At 39.1% G+C, this 21,081-nt stretch overlaps 1 pseudogene; it reads right to left on the reverse strand.

The window, feature by feature from the left end:
- Positions 1-18,207: 18,207 nt before the first annotated feature.
- LOC116093519 lies at positions 18,208-21,081 on the reverse strand (annotated as a pseudogene).

Raw genomic sequence — 21,081 nt, forward strand, 5'->3', positions numbered from 1 at the left:
AAAAAAAAAAAAAAAAAAAAAAAAGAGTTAGAGGCAGGAATATCAGTATTTCAAGGACAGTGTTCACTACACAGAAAGGGCAAGGTCAGCCTGAAATACATGAGTCATTTTCTCAAAAAATTTTTAAAATGCATAACCATGAATGAAGCTTAAAGGACAGTACTGAGTAGATTAATAGTGGAAGAATCGTAGCTAATAACTTGACTTTTATGCATGTTTATGTAGTTTTTATCCCTAATATAACTGTTTTGAAAGACAAAGAAACAAGTATCTCACAAGTCAGAACCAAAATTATTTTATAGAATTTTGGAAGTTGGGTGTCTTAGTCACTGTTCTATTGCTGTGAAATGACACCATGACCGAGGCAATTCTTAACAAAGAAAGCATTTAGTTTGGGGCTTGCTCACGTTTCAGAAGTTTAGTAAATTTTCATCATGGCAGGAAGCATGGTGGCATGCAGAGTAGTGCTGGAGCAGTAGATATGAGCTACTTATGTAAGTTTTTGTCTAAGCTGAATGATTCTGAGCTTGGCATGGACTTTTTAGACTCTTTTATCTTATGCTTATGATCTGTCTTTGTGTTTGCCCCACCAATCTGGGGTTGTGGGACTGTGAAAGGCAGCCTGTTTTCTGGTTGAGCTTGGTTTAAACCCTGGAGATGCAGCTGATAACTCTGCAAGAGGCAAGAAGGCCATGTGTCCAGACACTAGGCTCGTGAATGAGGACCCAGCTCCATAACTCTGTGGCCATCGGTCATGTAGGGCAATGCCTCAAAGCTCCTGGTATTCTGTCTGGACTCCACCCTCACAGATACCTGGCAACAGCCAGGTAGGCCCAGCCCACTATAAAAGGGGCTGCTTGCCCCTTCCTCCTTCTCTTACTCTCTTACTCTTGCCTATTGCTCCCTTGCTCCCCCTCTCATTATTCCCTCCCTACCCCCTCTCTCCACATGGCAATGGCAGGCCTCTACTTCTCTACTCTCTCCCTCTCTCTGCCTTTTTACTATAAATGCCTAAAAACTATGGACTGCCTCTTCTGATAGGGATCCACCATGCTGGAGCAATGGAGCAAGTCTCCCTCTAAAGAGCCATGCAGCATCTAACCTCCTGCCCCTGAGCTCCCAGCCAGCGCTTCTGCCAGGCCAAGCCACCCACAGAGCAAGCCAAGGACTCTCTTCCCAGCAGGACCCAGCCAGAGCTCTCTTCTCCTACCCTTTTCCTCTGGGCCCTGGGCGAGAGCAGCCTGTGGGCCCGGACTCTGGGGCCCACACTGTTCTCAGCTCTTCCATTGCATACAGTGGTGTCTGGGATGTCAGAGAGTCTAAGAACCTGTCGTCCTCAGCCTCTCTGCAGGACCGAGGACTTAGAGCCAAATCCTGCAGGTTCTGCAAGGGCCTCAGACTGAGTCACCCCATCCAGGAGTGGAGTCCTGAGGCTTCTCATAGCCCAAAGCCCTCATGGTGGCTACGTGGGGTGTTCGCAAGTCAAACTTCCCATGTCTATCTTGCCTAGCACCCGAGCCCTGGGCTAGATGCAGGACACCATTCTAACCCACACTGTATTTTTAAAGTTTTCTGTTTCAATTGGTATTTTTATTAGATATTTTCTTTATTTACATTTTGAATTTTATCCCCTTTCCCCTCCAAAAACTGCCCTATCCCATCTTCCCCCTCCCCCTGATCACTAACCAACCCACTCCCACTTCCCTGTCCTGGCATTCCCCTACACTGGGGCATAAAGCCTTCACATGACCAAGGGCCTCTCCTCCCACTGATGACTGACAAGGCCATCCTCTGCTACATACACAGCTGGAACCAAGGTTCCCAGGCCATCCTCTGCTACATATGAGGCTGAAGCCTTGAGTGCCTCCTTGTATACTCTTTGGTTGGTGGTTTAGTACCTGGGAGCTCTGAGGTCTTTGGTTCATATTGTTGTTCCTCCTATGGGGCTGCAATCCCCTTTAGCTCCTTCGGTCCTTTCTCTAGCTCTGGCAACTTTTTGCCTTTATAAGAGGAAAAAAATACTTGTTATGCTTTTCAAGTTTTCTGTGACTGCTTATGGATATGTAGGTAACTAGGTTCAGGCTTCTAGATTCAAATATTTTGGGGGTATAGATAATATTGGAAGATTGCCACATATTGTTTTATTTCACTAAATGACTGGCTATAAGGATGGAATTTGGCGTGCCCATTTCAGACATGTTTTCCTAAATGTTTCTTCCAAAGACTATGATTTGGAAAAGGAAAATAACAAAACATGCAAGCAAAAAGAAACCATGTGCTTAAGAACAGCTAAGAGGTTTATAAACTATTTCCAGTAGATGGTAATTTAGTTTAATTCATGATATTTAAATTTTTTAATCAAAGTAAATATTGTTTTTAGGATTCAGAACTGCCAAAGCTGTCCTGAAGCCTTCCTTGTATCAGTTAACCTCTCTGTCTCACCTGCTTTCAAAAACCCTTCGAGAATTTCAGAACAGCTTAACACCCTTTAGAAACAACTCAATTATTTTTCTGCTGTAGTACTCCAAAATTTAAAAGACTAGAATTGACTACTGCTTAAGCATCAGATTTATGTCTTCTGCCTTACACAGTGGTACTCTCACACCAAGAAATCCCAATTGGTTTAAATTAGGCCCAAAGACACAGGGACCAGACAAATATTCAACCATAAGCCTCCTCCTATGTATATGCCTTTGGTCAAATTTTGGATCCTCCTCGTGATCACCTCTTTCCTCCTTGCTATTTCCTTACTTATGTTTTCCCTCCATCATTTAAAATTTTTACTTACTGAACTTCCATCTATACCTAAACAAAGTGTTCCTTGTAAGCTCTCTCAATGGCTCTTTGCCTACAGCAGCTCCATCTGTTTCTGATACATCTTCAAAAAGATGTTTTAGGTGCTGTAGAGAAACTCTGGCTACAGGTGACCTTCATATCTTTTACCCAAGGCCTGATACAATTCTTTATATTAATCCTCTGTCTTCTCCTGTTCCCTTCCTTTTATGCTCTGTAGCTCTCTTTTGCTTCTGATAGTTCACTTTGGCACAATGCTCCCAGCAGTGAGTTATTCACTGCCAACCTGAATCAGCTTTATATCTACTTCCTCTCACTGGCTTACTCTGACTCTGCCACTTCTAAACTCTGACACTTTCCACCTTCTTGTGAAATCTCTCTTTCACTCTGTAACCATATCATCTGTTTATACGCCTCTAACAATTATCCTTCAAAACTTTTTTTTCCAGAAAGGCACTATGACAATCCCATGATCTATTGCAGTCCATAAAGTTAAAACTCTTCTCCTACTAAATGACCTAAGGACGCTCTCATCAACAGACATAACTAATAATCCCCTCAGACAACAACCCTTCTCATCTTGAAGCTGTTAAGAAAGAATCAATGTCCCTCTTCCCAATTCTTTTAATACCACACTCTCTAATTTTTACTCCTCTCCTACTTCTTTTTATGCCTTTAAGGTATTGAAATGATAGAGTAAGTTGGTAGTAAAATAGAATTCATATGAATAGTACAAATGACTAGACTCAGCTTTATTGGTCAGCTCAGAAATGAATGTCTATAGGGACAGCCGGTCTCCCAAGATAGTCTCCCTCCCCTTGAACAAACATTTTAATGTAGGAGAAAAACATGGGCTGTGGCCACAAAAATTTCCTCATGTTCAAGTCCAATACACCATCCCTATGAATATGTGACAACCTGCTTTTTTCCCTGGGGAGACCTCTCAGTTTCCCATGGAAGAGAGGCTGTCCCCATCCTGTGTGCACTAATAATCACAAGTCAGACTTTCTGTCTTCTATCTCTGTACACTGCCTCAGAAATCTATCAAGAACATACTTTGGTGCAGGTGTGCAGCTCAAAGAACAGCTTGTGGGAGTGAGTGGTCTCCATCTACCACATCAGTTCCAGGAATTGAACTCAGTGGGCCAGGCTTAGTGGTAGACTCTTGTACCAACAGCCATCTCATTGACACTTCAATGTACTTGTGAAGTGAATTAAAACATGCTATTATCCTGTAGTGAGCAGCCTCTAATACAGAGCTAAATGAGACTCTTCTTTTGACATCTTTGTCTTTGAAACTGTTTTACTTTACTGATTTTTTTTTTCAGTGCCCAGAACCGGCCAGAAGTGATAGCCTTAGTGACAAGGTTAAAAAAGAACTTGGCATCCATTTTTGCCTTTTATTCATTTTTGCTCTGAGGAAATTCAGTTACTATATTGTAAGCTGCACTATGAAGTCGACAGCTTGAAAGGAAACTTTTGTCTGTAACTAATACCTAATAAGGAATTAAAATATGGCAATAGAAATATGAGTAATTCCAGAAGCTGCCTTTAGCCACTCGAGCCTTGAGCTGTATCTACAGCTGAAACCTGAGTTCAGTCACATGAGGCATTCTAACAGAATCTAGAGAGATGGCTGAACGCTTAAGAATATATATCATATAAAGGACTAAAGTTCTCTTTCCAGTATCCTGGGCTTATAGATCACAAACACCTGTAACTCCAGTTCCAGAGGCATCTGACACAGTTGGCCTCCTTTGGCACTTACATACATGTGCACATATCCCTGTACTGATACATGCACATAGATTAAAATATTTTCAAAATGAATATTTACCAAGGAATTATGGCACCTGTTAGGCAGAGGTAGGTGGTGTTCTGTGAGTAAAAAGGTCAGCCTAATTTGCATAGAAAGTTCTAATGCCAGGCAAAAGTATATAGTAAGAACCTTTTAAAAACATAAAAATAAATAAATAAAAATAAATAAATAAATAAACAGAACCTTGCACATATGTACACAAAGAAGTTGCCCAAGATCAAGATCAAGGCAGTTAAATTTTTCAGTTCGAATGGAGAGGGGTCACGAGGCCCCATTCAAGCTTGGGAGCTATTGGTAGTTGATGGTTTCTAGGGAAATGAAAGGCACTTTTTAATCAGAGAGTGAGAGAAAAAGTTAGACTGAGCATTCTCCAGTGGATGACTCCACATACCTGTGCATATGAGCACCACTAATTGAACTTGGTGGTATAAAAAAATAAATGAAAGAAACTTTCCAAGATTTATTCAGAAGGTCCCAGAAAGGATTAGAAGGTGGACATGGGAGGAAAAAAATAATATAAACAAAATATGAAATATAGATGTAAGAAACTTCCAAGAAATAATAAAAACATTAAAATAAGGTCTTCTTAAGTTTAGAACAGATAAATTGTATAAATTACTGACCCAGGGAAAATTAAAAAAATAAATTGCAGTATTAATCCTCAAAGTTGTAGGTTTATGTGTTATGTATATAGTCATAGATTACTGGTTCAGAAACATTTGCCTTGAAATAGAAACAAATATGTGAGCATACCTAGGCAAGCATTGTGAAATAGTTCGTATTTGTCACCAATACTTATCTCGAACACCCCAAAATGAAGAATCCTAGAATCAATTTTCCTTTTCACTTTTTACAAATTTCCAACAGTTTAGTTATTTTATAATACATACAAATGATGTGCCCTAAAGAGGACAGGAACTCCATTAAAAGACCAACATAATTGAGTAACCTGGACCCTTGGGTGCTCACAAAGAATGAATCACCAACCACTTTATACACAGGCTGGACCGAGGCTCCAAGCACATACATAGCAGACGTGCAGCTCAGCCTCTACATGGGTACCCCAAAAACTGGGTTGAGGACTGTCTCTAAAATTGTGTATGTTGAATCAGTTCCCCAACAGGGATGCCTTGTCTAGCCTTAGTGGTAGAGAATGTACCTAACCCTGCCGAGACATGATGTGCCACAGTTCAGAGATAGCCAGGGCCACATACTCTCAGTAGGGAAGAGGAAGTGGTAGGGGGAGGAGTCTGTAAGGGGGGAACCAGGCGTAGGGCAGCAATCCAGATGTAAAATGAATAAAAAAATAGATAGATAGATAGATAGATAGATAGATAGATGGAGGAAAAATAAAGAGTAGTTCAAGACATTTTAATTTTAATGAGAAAATTATGAATGTTATTATATAATGTCTAGAAAATAACAAAACAAGATTTAGTGGTGCACACCTTTAATTATAGCATCTGAGAGATGGAAGCAGGCATATATCTGAGTTCCTGGAAGTCTGGTCTACATACCAATTTCAGGGTCTCTAGGACTACATAGAAAGACCCTGCATCAAAAAAACAAAATCAACCAAATATGACAAAGGGCATGTATGTATGACCACAAAGACATGAAGATATTACAGAGTATAAATTTGTTAATTTGGTAGAGAACACATAAATAAGAATTAAAAATGAACAACATACAAACAAACAAAACCACCTAAGCCTGTAAAGATGGCATAGGGTTTGAGAGCACTAGCTGCTCTTCCAAGAAAGCAGTTCAATTTTAACACTACATGACAGCTCAGAACTATAATTCCTGGGGATCTGACACCTTCACATAGACATAGATGCAGGCAAAACAACATTGCATATGAAATTAAAAAAAAATTAAAAAAAATCAAAACTACTGTTAAAAACACCCCTAGATCAATTAATTATAGCATGTGTAGAAATTAAAGCAGAAGTGTACAAACCCCCTGAAAACAAATAATCCAATAATTTTGAGTAATAAAATAAATGCCTGATGCTCTGACAAAATTGAATATACATGCATGCATGCATACACACACACACACACACACATATATACACTCACTCATTCACATCTCTATACACCTATTTTGGTAGATAAGCCACAACTGTTTCGAACAAAACAGGAAAAGAACACCCCCCACCCCCGCATACACACTTCAATTGTTACAAATTAGCAACATTTCCATTAAGAAGAGGACATGTAATATAATATTGGCTACATTTCTCCAGAAATCCTTCCCAATGATACAGCAGGAAAACACCTATCCATACCCTAAAATATCTTCACAAGAGCTATGGAAATCAGATGAGAGACTATGTCGTTTATTTTAGTAGAAAAAAATTAAAAGAATTGTTGAATTCAATAAGGAAAGACTTTCCTAAGTCCCCTCTCCCACTGTTCTAAGAAGCCCATTTTTGAAAAAGCCCTGAGAAATGGGAGAAAAATCAGTCCAAGCCTGAGACTTGCAACATATTCACGCTTGTCATGGAGAACCCTGATGCTGAGGCAAGTCCCATGAGGCATACTGTAAAACCAATACCAAAGTTTGAGACATATGATCTGTACTAATTCAGAGAGATTATGATTGCATGACCTTGATTTCTGTGTGCTGCTGAGACAGATGTGAGTTTCAGACACTTGGTATGACACTGGGGTACACATGAGCTACTTTCAAGTCTATATTGCTTTTATTTCTGTGGTAATCAGGTGAGACATTTAAATTCCAGACTTGGTGTCCAAGGAACCCCAGACCTGGGTAGCGTAGCTATAGTTGGAATTGTACCGATGATAAAGAGGATAAAACTGAGTTAATGTTTTACTGCACTTGTACTTAAAAGAATCTGTGCTATGTTCTGTTTCTGTAATCTTGCTTATCTAGTGAATCAGCCAAAATTCCTCTTTCCTTGAGAAACCAACACCTGCAAAGTAGTGTTGTAACATTATCAGCTTCACTTCTGTAAACACACTTGCTATAGAATTCTTACTTGTGATCCCCAGTTATGTAGGCTAAAATTCTAACTCACAAATAACAGAAAAGGTAAAATAAATAAATAAACGAAGAAACAAACAAGCTTAACATCCTATAAATGTGTTTGTATGTGGGTTGGGATCGAGCCTTTCAGAACCAGAGCTCATCTAAGCTTCTGGCCAAATAAACCTGAGTCATCCAACTCTCATAGTGTTACTAGGTTTTTCAAAAATCTAATTTCTGCAATAAATGGGAATTTACAGATGCTCTAACACCATGCACACACCTATTTTTCAGTGGGGCCGGGGCTATGTGTTTTGGGAATGTATCACTAAAATAAGCCTTGCTGCACCCCAAAGAATTTGAAGGTCCCTGTGACAGTGAAGTTCCAGTATAACAGAGCTTGCCATCAACTTCAGTGGACAAGGATCTTCAGTCTTTTAATAATATTCATATATTGGATCTCATACTAACAGATAAATACTATGGTATGCTTATTGAGCACAGCAAAAGAAGCACAAGAACTGGAACTGGCATGGAGCCTGTGAAACCTAACTACGGATATATAATAACAGATTCCTTCATCCCACTTTCCTGGGGACAAAGACTTTGGAATACCTGTAGTGCAAGAGAAAGATGTACTATTCCATTCTATTGATTTTCAAGTCTGGCTAATATCACTTGTGCATAAATGTAATAATCTTGAGTCATAAGAGAAAATTTGCAACAACATAGGTTACTTACAGCCTGCATCAAATGTACCCACTAGATACTTGTAGAATTCCATCTAAAAGCTTCTAAATATTTTTTAACCTATGTAAATATTTTCATCACAAAGAAAAAGTCATTGTGTGAAAAGACAATTATATCAACTAGATGTAAGCATTATGCTATTTACTACAAGTAACATTATAATACAATGTATAATCCATAGCACACACATCTATTGCATGTTACATTAAAATATTTTATTAGGTTTCTTTTTTTGTAAATTTTATTTATTATTGTGAATTTGTGTGTATGATCTATGTGTATGTGGGGGCAGGGTGTTGCCAGAGTACATGAGTGGAGGTCAGAAGACAACTTTGTGTAGTATGTTCTCTCCTTCCATCTTTATGCTAATTTCTGGGACTGAGCTTAGGTAATTGGGCTAAACAATATCATTTATCCACTGAGCCATCTTGCTATCCCTTTTTTATTCTTCAGTGTTCTTGTAGCCCAGGCTGGTCTCATTCTCAGTATGCAGCTGTATGAATTACTTTTCTGTTGCTGTGATAAAACATGAAAGAAGGCAGCTTAAAAAAAGAACATGTTATATAGTTTACAGTTCCAGAGAGAGTGTTCATAAGTGGCAGTAAGTCATAGTAGAAGGTAGCAAAGCAACAAGCTGAGATATCTTCAACCAAAAGCACAAGGCAGGAAAGCAATTGGAAGTAGGGTGAGGGTATAAACTCTTAAATCCCACCCCCCAGTGATACACATCCACCATCAAGGCTGCACCTTCTAAAGCTCTCCAAGCACCACCAACTGAAGATCTGGTACTCAAATGCTTGAGCCTATGAGGGAGATTTTTTATTTAAATCATCACTGTAGCAAAGTCTAGTCTTGAATTCCTGATCCCTTCTGTACCTACTTCACAAACACTGGGATTACCATTTTACACACCATGGATGGCTTACTTAATTTGATTCCACATATTAATTTGAAAAATGAATTATTAATAGAAACAAAATACATTCCTCTGCACATTTCCTTGTGAAAGAAAATGCCATTATTTGGCATTAACTGTTGCAAAACCTTAAAATTTAATTGGAAACGATAAGAAATTTCACTCTGAATTTACCTAAAGTTGGTTGTTTTACTGACTGCCTGTTATACCAAGTAATACAGTTTAAGCAAAATACAAGACACATTACAATGTTCCACGTACATGGAGTTCAAGTAAAACCAAAATTAATCTATAAATTATCCTAGAAGTTGAAAAGTAATCATGTCCCCTAAATAATAGGAACAATTATGAGTGAAAAGGCATATGAGAAAATTTTTTGGAATGACACCATTTCAGAATTCTCATTTTTATACTTAAATGTAAATTTGAAATATCTATACAGTTTTAATTTTTAAAATTTAATATATGCAAGTTAAACCTCATTACATTATTTAATTTTGACTGTTAATGATAATACTATTAGATTTCACTTTCTTCCTGGAAACATATTTCTATGCATTTATTTGAGGGCACTATTTTGCTAAGTTTTAGTGTCTGTGTTTTTGTGCATGAGGTCGTAGCATCTATAGATCAAATGTAGGTATAGATCTTCTTTCACTAGAATAGGGGGCTTGGAGATTAAGCTAGACCAGGTCATGAGGAATCCTCCTATCTCTCCCTCCCCAGCACTAAGATTAAACACACACATGACACACTATCCAGTTTTTATGTGGATTCTAGTGTCAATTTATGTTTCCACACTTTCAATGTAAGCACTTTACCAACTGATCTAACTCAAACATGTATAATGGTATGACAAGTTACCAGATTTATGATTGCTACAAGTTAAATATTTTCCTTTGAATATTTTGGGAATTAATGACTTTTTTATTTGAAAACAATTTCATGGTTTAAAATATGATTTGTGTGTCTGAGTGTTTTGCCAGCCTGTAAGCCTGTGCAACACATGTATATAGTACACTCAGATGCTAGAAATGGATATCAGATTACCTGGGTTGTAAGCTGTCGTGTTGATACTGGGAAACCAGGTTCACTGAAGAGAAGCCAGTGCTCTTAAATGCTAATCCACTGCCTCAGCCCATTTAAATATAATTTTAGATTTAAAGGTTAATTTACTGTTGAATTCTATTTGAGCCCCATCTTAAATATTTTTGGAGAGGCTATTTAAATACTTAGAACTTAAGTTTTCTCTCTACTTAAACAATTTTCCTGTGAAGAACAAGTGAGAAATTGTGTTTGTTTATACATAGGGCATTATATTTCTACAGATGAATGTTCATAGAATAGTACTAGAGATAAATAGTGGTGATGACCAAGAGGAATAATGTATAATGCAATGTAAAAACCACAATTCAAATGGTATTTTTAATCAACCAGTATGTCATAGCTCTTCTAAAACATCTTCCAATGAAAACCTCCAAAGAACTTTTAATTCTCCCTAAGACATAGAATAGTATCCTTGTAGCTGGAGAGGTAGGTCAGCAGGTAAAAGCACTGGCTGCTCTTTTGGAGGACGTGAGTTTGATTCCCAGCACCAGCATAGCAGTTAACAACCATCTGAAACTCCAGTTCCAGAGTACCAGGGCATTTCTTGCCCTCTTCTGGAATCTGTGGTCATCAAGTATACACAGGGTACACACATATATATGTAGGCAAAACACTTATACACATACAATAAGAATAAAATACATATTAATAAAATAGTATTATGGGTGTTTGCCACCAAACCTAACAATTTGTGTCCAATGCCTGGGAACAATATAGTGGAAAATCAGAACCAACTCCTATAAGTTATCATCTGAGTTCTACACTATAGTTCCACTCTGTTTCTGCCCCCATTCATTCCTCTCCTGCAATTCTCTCCAGCCTGCACTTCCCCTGCACCAAGGAGATCACCAAACAAATATAAATGTTATTTAAAAAAGCCTCAGATGTCAACACTGCATAATAGCGGCCACATGCATCACAGCCTCTCACTGATCTCCAACAGAAAGGAAGTAAGTAAGAAGATGCCCATACCATGACTCATAAAACTCCGACTTCCTACAAATCCACCCATGGTAAAACACTTCGAAATCAACTGGCTACAAAAACCTCTCCTGTAAAGTATATGCCTTTTACTGGAGGGATGAAGAAACCTAATTCTTATAGGCCTGATACTGGGGCACTCCTAGAAATAACAGGCACTTCAAGAAGTTTGCTACACTTCTGATTTGCAAAGTTCCCTTCCAGCACCTGGTGGCAGAAATTGTTCAGGATTTCAAAACAGATCAGTGCTTCAAGAGTGCAGTTATTGATGTTTGCAGGAGGCAAATGACGCCTATCTGGATGGCCTTCTTTAAAGATACCGACCTGTGTAATATCCATGGCAAACTTCTAACGATCATGTCAAAATATACCAGATAGCATGCCACACATGCAGAGAACATGCTTAAAGAACTTGGGATCTATCTCATGGGAGGGAACCAAGGTCTGACACTATTACTGATGCTGTGATAGGTTTACAGACAGGAGCCTAGCATGGCTGTCCCATGAGAGGCCCTACCAGCAGCTGACTGAAACAGAAGCAGATACTTACATCCAACCATTGAACTGAAGTTCGGGACTCCTATGGTTAAATTAGGGGAAGGATTGAAGAAGCTGAAGGGGAGAGCGAGCGACCCCCCCCCCCCAGGAAGAACAGCAGTCTCAACTTTCCCAGACACCAAGGAGCTCCCAGGGACTGAGCCACCAACCAGGAGCATACATGGTCCAGTCCTCAGCCCCTGGAATAAATATAGCAGAGCTTTGCCTGGTCATGCATTAATGGGAGGAGATGTGCTTAATCTTTGAAAGACTTGAGGCCCCAGGGAAGGGGGAGATGTCTGCTGCGGGGATAGTACCTTCTCAGAGAACAAGGGAGAAGAGGAATAGGATGAAGAACTATGGGGGAGGGACAAAGAAGGGGGAACAATGACAGGAATGCAAATAAAGAAATAATAAAAAATTGAAAAAAAATAAATGAGTGTAAAATAAAACAGTATATTCAAATATGTAAAATAAATAATAACTACGGGAACCATTAAAAAAAGAAATCCACTAAGAGGGGAAACATTTCATTTTCAAAATGTGTTTTACCTCTTTTTCCTATTATCAGTAGTTCTGAATGCTAAATATATTCCCATAGAGTCAAAAGACACTTAAGCATATGTTTGCAAATTGGAAAATGGAGGATAAAATTTGGGTATTGGCAATATTTCCATTTTCATTGTGTATGATTTTTTTATATAAATACAAGATGTAAAGCATTAACAAAAGCAAAATGTTGCATTGAAAACATTTCAATAATTCAACCTTATAACAATTATGAATAAACCTGTTCAAATTTTTTGGTTAATGCATCTTCTTTTTGTTTTTATGATTTATTTATTACTATATATAAGTACACTGTAGCTGTCTTCAGACTCACCAGAAGAGGGTGTCAGATCTCATTACAGGTGACTGTGAGCCACCATGTGGTGGCTGGGACTTGAACTCAGGACCTTCCGAAGGGCAGTCAGTGCTCTTACAAGCTGAGCCATCTCACCAGCCCTGGTTAATGCATCTTTATCATACAGTAGACTCCATTCATTATACATCTAACTGAGTTGTCCTACAGGAAAGTGCATGTTTTTAATGTTGTCTTCAAGGCTGTACCTGCAAGCTTACTGTTAAAATACACTAAACTATAAAAATTAAGAATAGAATACTGGTCTTCTTGTAAACTTGCCATGTCCATCTTTAAATTTTCATGATTCAGAAAGTGTATATTCATATTTACTGAATGTTCTATCAAGATATAAACATTAAGTCTGAATTTGCTCTCATTAACTTTTGAAACTCAAATTTAGCTAATTTAAGATAGTGGTGTGCTAGGAAGTAAACACAGGACTATGATTTCCGTGTATTATGCTTTTGGCTCATAATATGCTAGAATGAGCATTGTTGTCACTCTGGATTAGCAAAACCCTGGAAATTTTGGCCTTCTCATTAGCAATTATTCTTTAACATATTTTTTTCAATCTCTAGTCTTCTCTAAACCTGTCCTTTTATGGAAATTCTGTCTGCAGATGTCTTTTTTACATGTACAGTTTGGCATCTGTTACAACTTTATGCAACTAAATTCTGTACATAACTAGGAGACTACTGCATGAATGTCATGCAAACCTCTAAAGAACCATCCTGTAGATATTTCAAATTTGAATTAAAATAATGTTCTGAAAAAAATGAAGCAAAAGTAGAGTTCCATTTGATTATTAAATTGAAGTCACAAGACCTAAATTTAGTCTGTATGTCTTTACTATACGCTAATAGGGCCAATGTATGCAAAAATGAAAAATTGTGTACGATTACTAACTACTGTACTACCTTTACAATTTGTTAAATAATTTATTATCTTATCATATGTATGGTATATACATACATGCACATGTGAAGGACAGGGAGTACTAGCTGTCTTCCTCTACTGCTCTCCACTGTATTTTCTTTATACCAGTTCTCTCACTGAACCTGAAGCTTGCTGCCACTGCCTAACAAGCTCCAGGGAATATGCCCCCCAAGGCTGTGTGCACCTCCTAATCATGTGTTTGCAGTCATGTGTACCCTTACCTAGCTCAGTGTTGGAGATATGAATTCCAGTTTTACTGCTTGCAAATCCAAGAGCTCTTACCAACTGAGCCCACTCTGTAGCCCCATTTTTATCTCTATAATACCTTTGTACTTTTGTTCTTTTTTGCAACAGGGGCTTGCAATATACCCAGCCTTCCCATGATCTCAGTATGTAGGCCATACAAAAGAGCACTTGACTGAGGGGTGAAGTAATATATTTTTGCCTATATTTTTCTCAGTTTAACTATTATTTTCCTTCTATTGATGAGAAATATGTCAATAGATAGATAACAAACATTGTATTTCTATCTGACACATTTTGCATATATTTATATAATTATTTAAATTTCTTCCTTTATCACCAATACCCGAAAATGGTAAATATTACAAATCCAACCAACTTAGTAATTCATTTCATGTGCTTATAGGGCAGGGAAAGTTTCAGAGCTCAAGTTCTATCACAATAACAGAAACATTGTGGGTGAGACATGTTTAACCAAGTATTTAAAATAGTACTTAAAACATTACTTGGCCGTAGGAATTGGCTAATCACTTAAAATGCTTTTTAATTAATTAATTACAATTTTACCTGCAAGTATGTATATGATATCATATACATGTGCCTGGTGCCCAGAAATGATAGAATAAAACATCAGATTCCCTGGAACTAGAATTCTGGATATTTGTGAGCTACCATGTGTGTAGTAGAATTGAACTCAGGTCCTCTGCAAGGGAAAGGGCTCTAAAGCTCTAAGGAATCCCTCCAGGCCCTAGCTAAAATGACCTAATACATTTGTTTCCTTGTTTGCTTGCTTGCTTCAGATATTAGAAACTAAGTAAAAAGAATACTATGTAAAAAGCAATGGGTGTGAAAATTTGAAAGCAAATGTAGGTGGGGATATCTCTGAACAGTAAGGAAGGACTGGAACAGGTGCTGACTTCTCATTACCTCCAGAAACCCAGATCCATATGGTATGGTCTAAGTGTCCTGCAGAAGTAGGCATTTCTTTTCACAAAGCTAAAGAATACAAGAAAAAATATGCAGGAGATCTGGAATACTTGTGGACTAAGATAATACACAACACAAACAAGGGTAAGCCCATATATGAACCCTTACTGTCTGAAAAAAACTGTAAGCCACTACTTTATCTTCCAAATCCTTTTGCCAAATATGTATTATGACAAAACAATCTGAAATCAATTCAGGAAACCCTGAAAGGTTAACTGACTTAATACAGTAAAAAAATCTATATAGAGAGGGTCTTTATTTTTTATTTATTTTTTTACAAACAGCAAGTAGGAACTACCGAATCAGTTAGGTTTTATTGTTTTGGCAGTCACTAGAAATCACCAATGTTGTGTTAATATTGCTAGAATACTTACTACCCATTTTGAAATGATGTTCCAAACTCAGGATTTTAGTGAATAACTCTCTTTTCTTTATGTCCCCTCATTTTTACATATAAATTGTACAACTGTATAAATACATTTGCAGGCTTTTGTATTTGAAGAACCAGAGTTTGTATCAGACAACTTCAAGAGCTCTCTATTTTCTATGGAGACAAAAGGTCTCTTGCTGAACCCAGGAATCACTGTTTGCACTAGCTAGCTTGCTCTAGAGATTTTGTCCCACTTCTCATCTCATATTCAGGATTACACAGGCAACCTGTCAAACCCACTCATCTTTTATATAGGTTCTAGGAATGTGAACTCCAGTATTTTTGCTTGCATAGCCAATGCTTTAACCACTGAGTCATTTCCTCTATGCTTTATTGTAAACCACAGTGTAAATTTCAGACATACTGATGTCTGCAAGCAAGTTTCTTTGAGATCTTTGCTGACCCTTTTTTTAAATTTAGATATTTTCTTTATTTACATGTAAATTTCTCCTTTCCCAGTTTCCCCTCCAAACAAACAAACAAACAAACAAACAAACAAAACCAACAAGAACAAACCCCTGTTGCCTCTCCCCTCCCCATGCCAGCCACCCCACCCTCTCCTACTTATTGGCCCTGGCATTCCCCTACACTGGGGCACAGAACCTTCACAGGTCTGAGGTCCTCTCCTCCCATTGATGATCGAATTTGCAATCCTCTACTATACACATGCTGCCAGAACAATCAGACCCCTCCATGTGCAGTCCTTGGTTGGTGGTTGAGACCCTGGGAGCTCTGAGGGTACTAGTTAGTTCATATTGTTGTTCGTCCTAAGGGGCTGGAAATCCCTCAGCTCCATTGGTCCTTTCTCTAACTCCTTCATTGGGGACCCTTTCTTAAAAATCAATGTGTAGGGGATTCTTCAAGCTTTGAGGTACCCAAATATTTATCCTTAACTCTGAATCTCAGTGAACAGTGAAAAAGATAACTCCCACTCCAAAGTCTATCTTATAGTGAAAATGTCTCTATAAGCTCCCATGAGAAGAAACATAATACCAATTTCAGGAAGAATTATTGAAGGACAGCCACTGTTGGGATGTTCAATACATCCTTCATTTGAAAAAAAATCTGGAAAGAAGGATGTGTTATAATTCATGGAAGTTTAGGGTAAGTTGTTTTTTTTGCATTTCCTTACCATAAGCAAATATATATAAATGAATGAATATATATAAGAATTTGGTCACTCCCTACCCAAAATTTACATTAAATAAGACAAAAAAATAAAACAACTTAAATTCTTCTAAACTGTATTACAGTTTTAAACACTATCTAGATGGCAAAAATCATTTTAATTTCTTTTAAAATTATTTTTATATTTTGCCTCCAGAAGTGTTTGTGTAGTAAGTGCATGCCTAATGTCTCATCCAGAAAAGAATTTTAGATGCTATGGACATGGAGTTACAGCCAGTTGTAAATTGTCATGTTCATGCTGGGACTGAACCTGAATTATTTGGAAGAGTCACCTCTGCTCTGAACCACTAACCCATACCTCTAGCCATCAGAAGCACTTTCGTAATAGTTTTATAACAACTGGTTTTATAAAAATATAAAACATCTCTCATTGCAATTGTTATAGTTCCAACATAAAGGACTTATTCAAATTTAGTGAAAAACTCATAGAAAAACATTAACCAAGGAGGATATTTGGAAGGTAAAAAATGGTATTTCTCAACCCTGACATTTAAAAAACACTGCAGTGGCAGGCTAAACAACATAGCGATTGAATCTATTTTCTTTCCAGCTTTAATGTGCTTAAATAATTCCATAATATTAATGTAGATTCAGAAAATGTGAATAAACCAAAGGAATTATAGAATTCCTTACCTAATTAGGAACGAAACTACTTTATCCTCTGGTCTATTTCTGTAGCAGAAAGCCAAAGAAGAAAGTGTGTGGTGTGTGTATGGGGTCGACCATGAAAAGCACCAAGGTCCCTGGTTGAGCTAAGGCTAAAAGCCCTGGAGACCCTGAAGGGACAGTAGGAGCTTTTCCTATTCCTGAGCACCATGCCCCTGTCACTTGCCACAGCCCATAGATTTGTGGTCATTAGTCACATAAGGGCAACATCCCAAGCACCTCCACGTGTAGAAGACATGACCTGTACTCATACAGACTCAAGACAGATCACCATTTTAATGAGCCCTCCTCCTAAAGGCCTGGAGGGCTTATCCAGTAAGCTTTCCTTCCCAGACATTCCTCACTGGAAAAGGTATTTAATCTCATGCCCACCCTGAGAATTAGGGTATGGTTTTACACACCCACTTTCTGCCATGACAGTAAATGCCTTAAAACCATGGACTGCCTCTTTTCATCTGGATGCTCTGTGGGGAGCCATGAACTAGACCATCACCTATAGAGCCACTGTCTAACCTCCCATAGAAGGCCTCTCTGAGCTCCCAGCCACAACCACCACCAAGCTCAAGCCTTCTGCTTTCAAGTCCCAGACCAGCCTGAACTCCCCTGTCTCAGACCCCCTACCCTAGCCCAGGGCTATATCCAGCCCATGTGCCCACATTCCATTCTCAGCTCTTCTGTGACTTCCAGAGGAGCCTGGTTGTCCAAAGAGCCTGGGAACCCCATGACCCTGGCCTCTTCGCAGGCCCAGGGACCCCGAACCAGCTCAGAATGTTCTGCACCTCAGACTGCTTTCCCACCCCTGGAGGGGTGTCCCAGGCTTCCCTATGGCCCACGACCTGCCAAGTGATCATGCTTATGGGGTAAGTGTGGTCAACTTCCTGCCTCCCTGAATGGCTGAGCCTTGTAGTGGAAGAGATGCAGGATCCATAACCATACATGTGTGTAAACAAGTGTCCACCTTAAAAGAAAAACACCATGGTTTGTTTTATTTTACTTTACTTTGGAACACAAACATTTCTTAAAAATTTTACAACAACCACCTTAATATTCAGAATCAAGTTACTGAATATTTATTTAACCCAACACTTTTTGAGGAACAGAAATAAGATCTTACATGACTATTACTTTTTTTTCTTCACCAAGTTCACGCAATTCTATAGGCTATCTGTAAGAACACAAAGTAAGCCTATTGTATTTCTATAGTCATATACTATACAAGGAAACAAGAAATGACAAAAGTGAGTAATACGAAGGTGGGAGAAAAAAGGTGGAGAGGAAATAGAAATACTTCTCATTATAAATCACTGCATAAAGAAGGGGGGAAAAACCTACTACTCAATCTGATTTTTAAAGTACTAGGAAGTGAAACTGAGCTTTGGGTGGTATCTCAGGACATCCCTGTAGATGTCTGGCACTGAGACTCTTGGTTTTCATCCTCATCAGAGCTGCTGGAAGAGTCCCTGTAATTTCCACCTCTAACATCAATTGTAATACCTCTCCAATTTTCTCGGTAAGTTGACTGTGTCAGATGTCTCATGAGGGACCAAAGCATGTGGTCGTCAAACAGGGAAGTGTGGTGCAAGGTAAAATTATCTCGTTTTAGCTTATTAATTTTAACTGCATTCTTTAAGCCAACAAGCTTCTTGGAAGGAACAGCTATGGGTGACCAGATCTTGATTTCATGGTCTAGACCACTGGACGCCAGCACAGGTAGGTAAGGATGGGAATCAATACAGTTTATTGTTCCTCCTTCATCTGCCTCTAAGAACTGAACGACCTGGCAGGATGATTTTTCCCAGATGAAGATGTGCCCACAATCACTACCACTCATCACGAATTCACTTCTTGGGCCATAGAAATATACACCTTTTACTGTGGCATTATTTCTGTGCCCTTTATATCTCTTAGCATATTGAGCTCCATCACTATCAGAAGAGTTGAAGATATAAATATCTTCATCATTGTAACTAGCCAGAATCTCTGTGCCATCATAACTGTACATCAGAGAGGTGATGTATGCTGGGTACTCACAGCTAAGAAGGTGATGGGGGCAGAATTTTTTGAGAACTCCATTATTGACATTCTTATCAATTTTTCTTTGGTCATAAATCCTCACAAATTGATCTTGCCCACCTACAGCAAACTGGTAGATATTGGCAGGATTCACATAGATTGTATACAGCCCCACTTTCTTATCACCATCTTTGGTGACCACCAACTTTGAAGCTGGCTGGGTTTGTCTGAGGTCAATACTGAAGACAACTGCATCTTCACCTGAAGTTAAGAACCTAGAGGGAGAATCTGGCTCTAAACCGAGTCTATGAGATGCTCCCCCATGTTTCACCAAACGCTTAGTCATATGGGTGCCTGCCATAGCATGTAGCTGTGCAATTCGTACGTGCCCATCACGGCCACACATAGCCAAGATGGCATCATTACAGTTAGGAAGGAATTTAGCCTGTAATACATTATTTTTGTGGCCACTGTCAAAATTCAGTAGTGGTCGCTGATGAAGCCAGTCCCACACAATCACTTTTAGATCATCACTGCCACTAGCCAGTAGGGTGCCACGTTGGTTAAAATGAACAGTGTTGACACACCCAACATGACCTTCAAAAACATACTGTAGGGAGAAACGCTGCACAAATAATCTTGCACCACAGGCTTCATACACAAAGCGACCACTTGAACCCAGCTGCCTATCGCGAAGGGCATTAAGGACATTCCATCGAGGTCTTGGGAGAGGAGATGTGTCTAAAGCCATCCATTCATCTATCGAACTACCATCTTCAATGTCAGATTGCTCACTGCTGTCCTCACTTGTCTGTTCACGCACCTCAGAGCCCTCTTCCTGATCATCCACAACCACACCTTCCCCCAACACACGGTGGTGGAATGGGGCTTCAACTCCCTGTTCCTCCACAATCTCACAAGCCCCCAAAGCATGGTGGTGGCGTTGGAACAAGCTTCCAACTCCATGCTCCACAGCCTCCCCTTCCTCCAACCCATGGTGCTGGACCATGCTTTGCAATCTTGGTGCTTCCACAGCCTCACCTTCCAACTCACAATGGTGGGAAAGATTTGGAATATCTCGTGCTTCCACAACCTCTCCAGCCTTCAGCTCATAATGACAGAACAGGCTTCCCCCTCCCTGCCCTCCCACAACCTCACCAGCCTCCAACTCTTGAGGGTTGGATGAGCTTTCCATACTGCTGATAAAATTGTCCTCCAACCTGGGAAGCCTGAAGTCATCACCATCGTTGTCATCATCATCATCACCCTCATAGCCCCAGTAACTGTCACCAGCACTTTTATCAGTACTTTGAGGGCTAGAAACACTGCTGTCTGTGGTGCCAGTAACATCACTGCTTGGTGTCAGACTCACTTCTGGATCCATCGTTTTGATGTCAGAAACTGTCTCTGTGTCCACCAGGCCACCAGAAGTCTTACCCAAGCAGCTGAGTACTTTAACATTCTCAGAGGTCTCCGTGACATTTGTGCAGCTCTCGTGAGATGACATTTTGAAGGAGTTCGCTCTAGTGGATGTGAACTGTGTAAATCACTAACCACTCAGACTTAAACCCGGCAGAGGATGGACTGAAGAAGTCCCAGAGCTGCGAGCACTCCACACAGTTGTAGCACTTAAAATGAGAGACCTGAAAAATGGGAGACCATTAAATTCAAAAGCAAAATGGCAGAAATGAAACAGCATGCTGACGTGATGTACATTACAGTAGTCGATGAGATTCAGAAAGATTCATATCTCACCTCTCTGTTGTTTTTCTTTCTCTTTTTCTTCTCGTCTAGACAACACACTGAAGAAGCAAGA

The sequence above is a fragment of the Mastomys coucha genome, chromosome X (assembly GCF_008632895.1).
Source record: "Mastomys coucha isolate ucsf_1 chromosome X, UCSF_Mcou_1, whole genome shotgun sequence".
NCBI classification, from domain to species: domain Eukaryota; kingdom Metazoa; phylum Chordata; class Mammalia; order Rodentia; family Muridae; genus Mastomys; species Mastomys coucha.